General features: G+C 38.7%; 1 protein-coding gene across 3 annotated transcripts in view; it reads left to right on the top strand.

Moving 5' to 3' along the window:
* Window positions 1–3,673: 3,673 nt before the first annotated feature.
* The window catches only part of Ddr2 (discoidin domain receptor tyrosine kinase 2), a 151,777-nt gene continuing 143,990 nt past the window's right edge, over window positions 3,674–11,460 (top strand). For 2 of the 3 annotated variants that reach the window (XM_071618235.1, XM_071618236.1), the window contains exon 1: window positions 4,716–4,900. The gene's annotated coding sequence lies outside the window, so the exon portion shown is untranslated. Of the gene's footprint in view, window positions 3,759–4,715; window positions 4,901–11,460 lie in introns of those variants that run through there. The other variant, XM_071618237.1, reaches the window with a different exon arrangement.

Below are 11,460 nucleotides of genomic sequence, written 5' to 3'. Positions count from 1 at the left end.
ATATATATATATATAAAATCTTTCTCTCTCTTTTAAAAAATACACACACACACACACACACACACTAGGTATTGAATCTAGAGGTGCTCTACCACAGAGGTACATCCCCAACTCTTTTTATATTTATATTTTTAAAAAATTTGAGATAGGGTCTAAGTTGTCAAGGTTGGCCCCAATCTTCCTGCCTTAGCCTCCCACGTTGCTGGGATTACAGGCATGTATCATCTCACCTGACTGCCACATAAATCCTAAACACACTAAGATCAAGAATCATAAGCTAAACTCAGGAAGAACCAAAGGAAGTCTATATGCAGCTGTCTGGACATTCAGACTATTCTACTTTTAAGAAAAACAGTATTTCTATTGTCTATAAATTTCCTCCAACTGAATTTTTTAAAATATTAAGATTTTTTGCATATATATATATATATATATATATATATATATATATATATATATATATATATATCAATGGATTTGTCTATTGTGGATGTATTATACAATAACAAGCAGTCTCATTTTAAGAATTGGGTTATAAGATTGGCACTTATATTAAATGTATGTACAATATGACTTTACTGTATATAATATTCTCTGGATTTGGGTCAGTGAGGCATAATATCTTTAAAATCCAGGGACTGTCAGGCTTTGCTAATTATTTGCCATAATTATTTGTTACTATTGTGAGGCTCTTCTAATACATGACACATATCTTCTGAGAAATGACATCTATGAGTGTGGACCCTTGGGGACATATTCATGTTATCTGACCCATTGCCTCCACTGTTTAGAGGCAGAGGAGAAATAAATAAGGCACACTTGATCAATTAATAAAATTCTTTCGAACCAAAATTTAGGAATTGGGCCTCAACAAAACTAGTCATTCTCTAATGCTCACTTGGAGCAAGGAGATAAATTTTAGAGGGCTGGGGATGTGGCTCAAGCAGTAATGCGCTGGCTTAGCATGCGTGGGGTGCTGGGTTCGATCCTCAGCACCACATAAAAATAAAATAAAAAGATGTGTCCACCAAAACTGAAAATTAAATATTAAAAAATTCCCTCTCTCTCTTCTCTCTTTCTCTCTCTTTTAAAAAATAAAAAATTTAGAGCTAAGGTGCAATTTTAGGCTAACGTTTAGGAATGTGTGAAAAGAAATTGAAAGAGCTGGTTTGGTGAAAAGAAATAGGTTAAAGCAAGATGTGCAGGAATATGCAGAAAAGAGAAAGAGACAGAGAGTGTCAGGAAAAATGAATGCACGAGGAAAGACATGGAGGAAAAAATAGGATGAGAGAGAAGAGGAAGGAAGAAGAGGGAGGAGATAAAACTAGATTACTGGTTGCTAATTCCTGTTGCAACTTAAAAGTACCATGTAGATTTGGTTTCTATGAACACTCGTGTCATTTTAAGGTATGTGTGTGTTTCTTAAACTAAATCAATTAAGTTCTTTCTATTCCCATTATTCTTTTTATTTCCTAAAGCATCACAAAGGCAGGAGCCATTTAGATATAGAAATATTAATTTCAGTTCTCAAAACTTGTATTTACTTGAATCATGGGTGGAAGACTAGAAAAGATCTTGAAAAGTCATCTTGCATGTTTCCTTACTTCTAATTAACACTGCATCTTGAACATTTCAGATATTTTGATGCCATTTTTAGTAAAATCCTAGTACTGGAATTCTGTTTTGCTTCTCAGTTATTCATTTTCAGAGTAAAAATGTCCTCACAACTAGGATGTATTGCCTTCTATGGAACATAAATAATTCTGATTGCAATGACTCATGTTTCCCAAGCCGAGCCAACCAGGGGGTAAAATCCGTTCACAAAAGAGTAATAAAATAGTATTTCTCCACATCTGTTCCCACAATATTAGGAATTCCAGCCTTACTCAAAACTCCATCAAATAGTTTTGAGAATCCTCAGGAAATTTCTTCTTTGTGTTCCGTGAATTGGCTCTTTCAACTTTGAAGCAGCATTTGCCATTTTCTTTCTTCTTAAGTCTGGTTTCCTAAAGCAATGACTCGTCAAGGCTGAATAAGTGTACCCCTCCCTGCCCAACCAGAGTCGTCTCTGAAAACTGAGGCTCAAGTCCTGCGATTCCTCCTGATACTTTAAATGTCTCTCAAACATTTTAGTGAAATATTACTTTCAGTTTTTCCTTGCTCTTAAAGTTCAGGATTAGACCTTGAACTTGGCTCTGGATAGCCTGAATAATAGAGATGGTATTTTGAGTGACAGGCATAATTTTGAGTGATAGATATGGTTCCCTCTCTCCCTTTCTCCCTTCTCTTTTCTTACTTCCAGCCTCCTTCCCTCCTTTCTCTCTCTCTTTCCCTTTCTCTCCCTCCTTCTCTTTCTTCCTACTTCTTTCCCCCTTTCTTTCTTTCAGTTGACCCAGGGTTGTTCTAACACTGAACTACCACATCCTCAGTGCTCTTTTATTTTGAGACAAGCTCTCGCTAGTTTGCTGAGACTGGCCTCAAACTTACATCCCTCCTGTCTCAGCCTCCTGAGTCCCTAGGATTATAGATGAATGCCACTATGTTTTGTGACTTAGTGTTTTTCTTTGAACTTCTCCTTACCCTTCACGAAGCTCTGTTGCACTTGGATCATATTTTACCTTTTAGATTTCTCTTTATTCAGTGAGTTCTTCCCCAGAAGCCTCCTTGCTCTGTATGTAAATTCCTAATGGACTGCCTATCCTTCCTCAGACAAGCCCAGGAGGGCTGGATTTTTGAAATCAATATTTCTGGCTCACGATGGAATCTGAGTTACACACATATACAAACAGTGTTGCCTCTGGAGTAGAGCCATCTTAGATACTGGTGTCTGAGGGCACTCAGGTACCTGTCCTTTATTAGGTACTGACTTCATGAAGATATTATCTTTTTCACATTTGACCTGTAACCTCACCAAATCTGAAATCATGGTTTATACTAACAGTGCATTCTTTATAGTAATGCCAAAGAAGTAAACCCCTCCTGGCTTGAATGTCTGAGAACTCTCGGACTATTTCTATAACCAGATGTTTGTAGATGTTTTTGGCAGGCACCCATTAAAGTTCCTGATAAATGCTCAATATACATTGAATTCGATATATATTGAATTGAGCCGAACATCTTGGCCTCAGTAACCGCAGACCTGATATCAGATGCTGTGAGTTGTTTGAAGAGTCTTAATACTTTTTCTTTGTATTGACCTTTCTGATTGTAAAATAACTCTAGGTCTATTTTTTTTTCCTCTTAAGTCTTGTTTTCTACTTTTGTCTCTGTGGCTGTCATCTGAACAGCCTCTCCATTCTCTGTATCGTCTTTCAACTATGAAACACAGATATTACAGCTGCATTCTGACTCTCAGATTAGTGCTGGGCTGAACCTTTTCGAGGCTTAACATTGACAGTTTGGATTTTAATTTTATGGCCACCTCAATTGGCATTTTTTTAGAATTGGTGCATTATGTTTATACATAATAGTGAGATTTGTTGTTACATATTTGTACATGTACACAACCAGACAAAATAATTTTACCAATTTCATTCTCAATTGGAGGTTTCTTTGCTTGGAATTTCCCTTTATGAAGCATTTCATGCTCTAAACTTACTATGCGGATGCCCCTCCTTCTTTGTCTTGGTGGCCCCACCTCTCTTCCTGCTAGTCTTTGAGGCTGTGCAATCACATGTCAAGTATAAGCAGAGAAGAGTTGGTGATAGCTCAAGAGCCCCAAAGAAGGAGGTCCCTTTACCGGGAGGTGGTTCTTAAAGGTAGGTGAGGCCTTCTTAACCTCTCTTTTGCCATCTACCTTCCTCTGTGGATTCCCTTCCCTCAGGTGCCTGTACTCCCTACACTCACAGAGAATCAGGACCTCCAGGTTCTGTGCTTGCTCAGAAGTGATTCAGGCTTTGAAAGGTTAAGGCTGGAGTCTGGGTGGATGGAGAGGATTATCAGCTATCATATGGAGAGCCGAGCAAGGATTCCTCCCCTGTTGCCTTACATGCCACTTTCACATGATCTCTGGCCCTGACCACAGAAAAGGAAAAAAAAAAAAAAGTTTACAAAATAATTTAGAAAGTCCTTGTAAACGCTTGTGTTTTCATTTAGCAGCAAGAATCCAGGACAGCAACAGACCCTTGGCAGCAGCAGCCAACTGGGAATTGAGTGGAAAAAAAAAATAGGAATCATGGACGCTGGAACCGTCCAAATTTTTTGGTAAAGGAGGCAGCGGGGGGAAGGAATTAAATCTAATCTTTTTAAGGAGGGCTCAGCTCTGATCTCTTATGGTCAAAACACGAAGGAGCAGCTCCATGTATGTGACCCAACTGTCCTGGAAGCTTCAATTGGAAGAGACTCCAAACTTTTAAGTTCTGCTTACAGCTTCAACTCGAGTAAGAAAAATGAGGTGTGTGGGGGTCACAGGATATGAGGACCAAGTCTTAGACGGAGGTGGAGGGCTTGGGGATGGATGCCGGTGGGGATAAGGCGGAAAGGAGCTACATCTTTAAGTCTGTCCTATGGTTCTACATATTTTTTCTTCTATGAATGGGTTTTGCTGTAAATTATAGCTTTGCTGTGGTCCCTTGGGTCAAAAGAAATAGTCTCTAAACAGAAAACAGCTCTGATTGGTGACTTTCCTTCTTCCCTCCCCAACCCCCTTTCTAATTGAAACCAAATGTGCAATATATTGGATGCTGGGATCCCTGGCGCTTTCCCAGGAATCCTCAGAATGTGAGGTTTCTCTCAAAGGCATCTTGCATCAGCCTGTGGATGTATGCCTACCACTGGGCTCCTTCACGGGCAAAGTTGAAAAAGAAGCACTTCACAACAAATTCTTCTTTTGGGGTTGGGGAATCGCAGTGGATTATACCTCTGTTTTCTTCTTTCCAAAACTGTGCGCCCCCGGATGAAAGTAAGTTGTGTTTTGTTCATTTTTTTTTCCCCTTCTTTTTCGAAAACGAAAGCTCCTAATATGCTTCTGTTGATGTGTCAGGAAAAAGTTTTAAAAGATTCAGGGGGAGTCTCAAGTGAGGCAAGAAAGTGTGGGGAGTGGGGCAGCACACAGCCTCAGAATGTCAGATCCCATGTTTTTGGGTGGGGGGTCTGGATTTGTGTTGTGCAGGGAAGATTAAAGAGTGTTAATAACCAAAGAAGGTCGAAGCAAAGTAAATGAATCCATGGCAGCTGCAAGATACAATAAACAGTGTTAGCAGAGTTGAAATTGTTGGCAGGCTAGACAGGCCGATTACAGAGCTAGGTTCAGGAAAGAGAAAGCAAAGCAGAGGAGCTAGGTTTCTAGGCATTTAGAGGGCTGTTTGAGGGTCCTGAGTTGAGAGACATAACCAAGCACTTTCTGTGTTACAAGGCAGTTGCTGATTTGATTGTGAGAAAGGCAGCTTTGGATGAGGGCTGGCTTCACCTTGAGACTTGGGGTGGCTGGGCTGGAGGCCGGCTGTTTGGTGGAATTTTCAGTTGGTTGACGATGAAATACAGCTTCCCAGACTCTTGTTGTTGGCTCTGGGTGCTTTTCCCTTTGTTATCCAATGACTTGAAGCTGTTTTCAGTTGGGACCTCTGAGTCCTGGCCGAGGTTTCAGAGTCCCATCCAAAGGGAAAGAGAGTTTTTCTGTGTGGCTCAAACTCTCAGGCCAGCCATTTGAGGCGAGAATTCACACTGCTCGAGCCAGTAGGGGGTTCAGCACCATTTTGCGGACTGTTTGCCTTCCGATCCTTTCCTTTCCTTGCAGGAACAAGAGGCTTGAAAAAGGCCTTCGCAATCTCATTCGGTCCCTTCATTTCCCAGAGGTCAAAAATGAGTGGAAGGGGGACTGACCTGTTCTGGATCTCACAGCACATTTTATAGTGGAGCTAAAAATTAGATTGAGGTTCTCACTATTACTAATCCATACTTGTTCCATTCTATACCTCAACTTCCATGTTCGTCTTTAAGATTTATTCTGGCTGAGATATTAGAGGCAGTTTCATGAACAAGTTATCACAAGGATGGTTATAAGCAATACAGAGGATGTTAATGGTATCTGTGGTTATTTGTGGTTGTGTGTGGAAAATAAAAGAAAGCTAACATTTGAGTACTATTGTGTATGTACCACTCCCCATACTCAGAGCTTAATGTACATTATTTGAATCTTCATAGTTATGTAAGGCATTATTTCTATCTTATAGATACGTATATTTATGCTAAGGGAAGTGAAATGAGTTGCTTAGAGGAAATGCAACTGATGTGTTTGAAACTCAAGTACGTCTAACTCTAAATCCTGTGCTCTGAATCACTGTTCAACTGATAACTGCCTCACCCTCCTCCACACTAGGGGTTGGTTATTTTTGGAGTCAAATTCCCTGTTTCATTCAGTGACCAGGAGGTAAATTTGTCAGGCTAGGGGAATGATTTGAATCCCCTCTTGGAGGTGACTTTTGCACTTGGATGCAAATTTATCTGCATGTCAGATGTGGGTTAATTTCTAGGCAGTTGGTATATACTTAACCTTTGTCAAGTAAAGAGCCTGGGATTTAGAGTCAGAAGATTTAGGTTAAGTTCTGGCTCTACCTTTTACTATTTGGCAAAGTTGTTTGACCTTTCTGTACTCTGGCTTCTCTATTTATTACCTGGGAACAATAATACCTTGCAATATTATTATTTTAAGAGACATCGGACATGAATGTATTGAGGGCTATAATGGCTTTCATGACTGTAATTACTTGAACACCAGAATGTAATGTGAAGGAGTTGGTGGTGATGCCAGTGGCAGGCGCGGGGAGGAGGAGAGGTGAATTTGGCCATGCGTGAAACTCTGAAATGGGTGCCCATCTTCTTTGAATGGAAACAATCACTCATCACTGGAAATATTTCTAGGTTTTCTCTCTGAAACTTTCTTCGGGTGGCAGGGTTTGTCTATGATTTCTCTCCAAAGTAGTGGAGGATGAAGCACACTGGGCTTCTCTAAGCATCCCTTGGATCTGTTGTAGCTCTGAACAAGAAAGGTTTGGCCAGGACCAGTCTTTCACTTTCTCCTCCAGGGAGAAAGACATTTGAGAACCTTCATGTCTAGCCGAGATGCTAGACCTAGGTCCTTCCTGTTACTGGTAGACCGCCTCTCTTCTCATCCTTTACCTTCATTCCCTGGTGGTGGAGGGTCAGCATGCAGCAGAGGCCCTACCTCAGTTTCTGGTTAAAATCTGCTTTAAAACCTCAAAGGTAAGGGAAATGGGGAAGAAGCTTTGTACATATTAGCTGGAATCTCATTTTGGCCTCTCATTTTGGATTTTACTTAGAATCCTTAACAGTCTTCATGTCCAAATAGTGGAAGCATCAATACAATGGAGTCTCATCACCTATCTCTTATCTCAACCTCTCTGTTGAGGCCATGCCAATTTTATATCACATGTAAGCAGTTTAGTTCAAATTTGGTTCAACTTTACCATGTGATTGCATTTTTAATAGATGATCTAATAAAATTAATCTGTCCCCACATATTAATGTCATATCATTTTAAATTAGCCTAAACTCTCAGACATTTTTTTCCCAAATTTCTTTACAAGATCAACTTTCAGGGACTTTATATCACCTACACCTCAAGTATACAATCCAAACACATGTCTCACAGGCATCCAGAAAGCAAACATTCATCTAAACACGGACCTCCACTGACATGCTAATGTCTTGTGCCAGCTCACATAAAGCGTTACCTGTCCACAACACAGGCACACTGGAGTCTTTATACCTCCTACCATTTTTGAAACTGCAATATATGAATCAATCATCTCATTCTCAACAATGAATACTCAGTCCAGACATGTGTCCAGCATCTCTGGGCAGAGCTTCGTTGAATTCAGCAACCATTCTTTTCTTCTGGTGGGTGGGTACCAGGGATTGAACTCAGGGGCACTTAACCCCTGAGCAACATCCCCAGCTCTATTTTGTTCTTTATTTAGAGACAAGGTCTCTAAGTTGCTCAGTGCCTTGCTTTTGCTGAGGCTGGCTTTGAATTTGTGATCCTCCTACCTCAGCCTCCCAAGCCGCTGGGATTACAGGTGTGTGCCACAGTGCCTGGTGAATTCAGCAACTATTCTTAATGAAGACTGTTCACCAGTGTATTTGGAACACCAGATTGATCCTGAAGATTTTCAGACACATTAAATTAAAATATTTAAGGATGAGGAAAGGGAGTTGGTACTCCAAAGTGTTTTTCAGATTATAAAGTGAACAAGGAGGGTTAAGTACCTCTGCTGATGAATCTTTAAGTGTGTTACCTTTGGCAGTTCAATTCTGTTCTATTTAATTTAATTTTGTTTAATGAGCATTTGTACATATTAGCTGGAATCTCATTTTGGCCTCTAAGCATGGAGGAAGGTCAGCTTTGGGCTAAATGAAGTATCACTGGATTGGAAGAGCATTTCAGAGACAAATAAATTCCTGAACACAGGTTTAGACTTACTCTGAAACACCTGGATTCTGCTGGGCACTGTATGTAATGGATTCACACACTCAGTTGTCCTGTGGCTTTGTGTTTTGTACCTAGAAAGACCTCAGAGAGAAATATATAAATTTGTACCGGAGATTGAACCCAGGGCTGCTTTAACACTGAGCTGTATCCCTAGACTTTTTTATTTTTTATTTTGAGATAGGGTCTCACTAATTTTCTGAGACTGGCTTTGAACTTGAAATCCTACTTACTTAGCCTCCTGAGGCACTGGGATTACAGGTATGTACCACCATGCTCAGCACCCCAAAAAATCTTTGAGAAGTCCTTTGGAGGTATTTCTCAGAGGTTACTGCTGCTTTGCCATGTGTGGGAGAGGGAGAGGGCATGGGATAAATAAAATTTCGTGGGTGTAATGTAGTGCAAAGAACACAGTGAGACTTTGGTCCCCAGTACCATCATTTTCTAGATTTTTGTACCTGAGGAATTTTTTATCCTCACCGGGCCACAGTTTCCTCATCTGCCTCCCTTAGATTCAGATCAGATAATGTATATGAAATGGAAAGCATTGTACCAAAAAAAAAAAAAAAATGATAGATGGGATGCCCTTTGGACACATTTCACAGGAAGCTAATACAGCAAGCTTTACTATAATGCAAGATTGTGCTTAGGATCTGAGTGGCTCAAGCCCACAATAAATTGAGATGGGAGGTGGATTAAAAATTAGAGTAATGTAGTACTTTTGGAAATTTTTTTCTTTTTAAACTTTGGATACTATGAATTTGGAAAACATAAAATAATAAAAACTGCAGTAAACTCTCAAGTCTAAGATAAATAGCTTCTCATTAATTTTTTTTTCTCCAAGTGGTGTTGGTTTTTAAAAATGTCACAAGGTGTGTGTGTTCTTTTTTTTCTTTTTAAATTTATTTGTTATTTTTAGAGAAACATGACAGTAGAGTTTATTTTGAGATGTTATTCAAGGTATGTTCTTTACCTGTTATGAATTCCACAGCATCCTGAAACACTGTCATAATTTTGTCTTTGCTATATTAATCTATTCATTCTTCAGCAAATAATTATTGGGTACTCTCTGCCAGGCATTGTTCTTGGTTTTAGTTATCAATAAGACTATTTATTTCTTCAAAGTCTCATTACTTTAGTTCTGTGGGGGTAGAACAAGAACTTGGAGAAAAGTCCGTTGGGAAAAATTAGTATTCAGGGTTGGCTTAATAACATTTTGCTTTTTAAAATTTGCTGAGCTGTGATTTTAAAATATTTTGGAACTAGTTCTTGCATGGTGATTGTCAATGGAGCCAGGTATGGTTCAATAAAATAAGATCCCAAATTTTGTATTTTAATTTTCATAATTTCTCTTTAAAATTAATAGACTTAGGAAACTTAAGTAGGATTAGAATAAAGCCCCAGAGATAAAATAAAGTTGGTTCATTAAAAATATTTTAAAAAAAGCCAGGCGTGGTGGTGCATGACTATAATCCCTGTGGCTCCAGAGGCTGAGGCAGGAGGATCATGAGTTCAAAGCCAACCTCAGCAATTTAGTGAGACCTTGAGCAACTTAGCAAGACCCTTTCTCAAAGTAAAAAATAAAAAGGGCTGGGGATGTGGCTCAGTATTTAAGAGCCCTGAGTTCAATCTCTGGTACAAAAAATTTTTTAAAAAATGAATTAATATACTTTAGATTTCTGAGTACCTTTAGCTCTATAGAAAAATTGAGAACAGAATGAGAATTCTATTATATTCCTTTTACCCTTTGTACCATTTTTTCTAATAATAATCTTTTTATTGTAGTATTATATATATTTTTATCAATAATTTTAGTTAAGCATGTTCTCAACTAGCTATTATAGAAGTAGAAAAGAATACATCATATTTCTGCTTCTCAAAATATTTATAATTCCTATATGTATAGTTTGAAGTCTCTACTTTAGTAAAAAAATTTTCTGGACACTTAATGCCTGCCTAGTTCAGGGCCAGGGATTACCACAATCATAGTAGAGAGTCAACAAATACCTACTAAATATATTAAAAAGCAGAAATGAAAGATCTAGACGTAAAAGACGTAATCTCTGTCTTTAGGAACTTGGGAAACAATAGCAGTGACTAGAGAAAACTTCAAAAGCACATAAAATATTATTGAATTAATAAAGAAGATATCTGTATAGGCAAACAAAATATAAAGTCATTACCCAGTCCTATCTTCTTTATTGGGACTGTATTTTTTTATCATCATTATTGTCTTTGTTGCTAAACTATTCATCATTATCATCATAAATATGATTATCATTCTGTTTAAACTCAAGAATTAAAAATCCTTCCCACATCCCCATGCTAAGTTTAAAGTGCAGGCGTGTGTGCATGTGCGTATACATGTGTGTGATTTGGGCATTTGTGTAATTTTGGGTTCTTATGATTTGGGCACTTTTAAAGCACCACCACATCAATACATGCCACTCGCATTGCTCACCAAATGTAAAATGAATTAAAATTTGGGCTTTGTATAGGGAGATCACCCTTCAGCAGCCCATGAGAGCTATAACAAAATGCCTTGCAGTACGGTAACTTCCTGAAAGCACATAAAACTTAGAGAACCGGTAAAAGTTACAAAGGCTGTTGGCACTTGTCCTTCAGGATGTACCTCCTTGCGATTTAGGGAAACAAACTGATCTAAGGTGGAAAGGTAGTGGGTGGGCAGAATGAGAGAGAGAGAAAGAAAGAGAGAGAGAGAATGGGAGTTAAGTCCACTCAGGAATAACTCAAGTTAACTCTTCCTTAGATGGAATTCTACTTTTAGACCGTGTACATTATGTAGATTTTTAAATTGAGATAATGCTTACATAATATAAAAAGGAAATTAAAAACAAATGAAAATTCCAATCAAAACGCTAGGAAGGTATTTTTCTAGACATTGACAGACCGATTCTAACATTTATAAGGAGAGTCAAAAGTCTCCCAGAATAGCCAATTCAGTATTGAAAGAAGAAAGCAGTTGGAGAACTGGCACTACTACACTTCAAGTC

This window comes from Marmota flaviventris, chromosome 10 (assembly GCF_047511675.1).
Source record: "Marmota flaviventris isolate mMarFla1 chromosome 10, mMarFla1.hap1, whole genome shotgun sequence".
NCBI classification, from domain to species: domain Eukaryota; kingdom Metazoa; phylum Chordata; class Mammalia; order Rodentia; family Sciuridae; genus Marmota; species Marmota flaviventris.
The sequence above is the reverse complement of the archived record's forward strand: the minus strand, read 5'-3'. Positions and strand labels throughout refer to the sequence as shown.